The sequence below is a fragment of the Myotis davidii genome, unplaced genomic scaffold, assembly GCF_000327345.1.
Source record: "Myotis davidii unplaced genomic scaffold, ASM32734v1 scaffold573, whole genome shotgun sequence".
In the NCBI taxonomy this organism is placed as follows: domain Eukaryota; kingdom Metazoa; phylum Chordata; class Mammalia; order Chiroptera; family Vespertilionidae; genus Myotis; species Myotis davidii.
The window spans coordinates 1,977,223-1,978,549 of record NW_006285997.1 but is presented as its reverse complement, the minus strand read 5'-3'; positions in this window follow the sequence as shown (position 1 = coordinate 1,978,549).

The following is a 1,327-nucleotide window of genomic DNA, read 5'->3' as shown; positions in this document are numbered from 1 at the left end:
TACAGGGCATGCAGGAGGTGGCCCATTAACAATTCCCTCTTATCATTGATGTTTCTATCTTTCTCTCCCTCTCCCTTCCTGCCTGAAATCAATAAAAATATATTTTAAAAAAAGAGTGCTCCCTCCTTCCCAGTGAATTATCTTATTTTTTTGGCACAAATAATAGCAAACACCTCAAATACATTTTCCCAGAGTGGAGCTGGATTGTGCTCAGCCATTCTCTCCTTTTAGACAGGGACTCATCTTTTCCTCCTCCTCCTCCTCCTCCTTCTCCTCCTTCTTTTTTTCAAATCTTTATTGTTGAAAGTATTGCATATGTCCCCCTTTTATCCTCATCGACCTCTTCTAGCCTGCCCACCCCCACCCCAGGCCTTCACCATCCTATTGTCCGTGTCCATGGGTTATGCATCTGTGCATACAAGTTCTTGGGTTGATCTCTCCCCCGCCACCCTCACCACCCCGCCGCCTTCCCTCTGAGATGCGACAGTCTGGAACGGACTGTGACTTGCCTTTTGAGATCGCCAGGCAGAGTCTGCATCCAGCCTGCGGTTACTGGAAGAGAGGGTCAGGGTTTCCTTTGTGAACACGTCTCCCTGGAACGTGACTCTCCATCACTCCGTTAGCTGATGTGTTCTTAATACGCTCTAATCTCCTTGGCGAGGAGGTGCTCGCTCTGGACGTGTTTCTTGCATGTTTGCCTTCCTTTAATTATCCTTCTGTTTAGGGAAGAAATTGAGCTGCCCGGTGGCAAAAGCAGAGCATTATCTCTACCCGGCACAATTTTCATGTCAATGTGGGTAATCCGGGAGCTACACACAGGACAACGCTCTTGTCAGCAGAGGGCCAGTACTGGTGATGAGAACCAGTTCAATTCAGGAGACTAGTTCACCCTTGCAAGTCTAGCTGACATAGGAAATCAACAAGGCATTTAAAGAACCAGCATGAGTTTTTCTTCTAGTATAAAAAATAATTTAGGGGTTTTTTTGGGGGGTTGGGGGGGAAGGGATGCTATTGCTTTCTTATCTTCCAAATTTGGGGTGCTCCATCAGCCTACACTTCTTGTTTATGATAATACTAGAGGCCCAGTGCATGAAATTCATGCACTTGGGGTGGGGGCTCCCTCAGCCTGGCCTGCACCCTCTTGCAATCCGGGAGCCCATGGGGGTTGTTCAGCTGACAGGCCTAAGCTGGCAATTGGACATCCTTAGTGCTGCCATGGGGCAGGAGAGGCTCCTGCCACTGCTGCTGCACTCACCAGCTGTGAGCCCAGCTTATGGCTGAGCGACAGTGCTCCCCTTGTAGGAGCACACAGACCACCAGGGGGCAC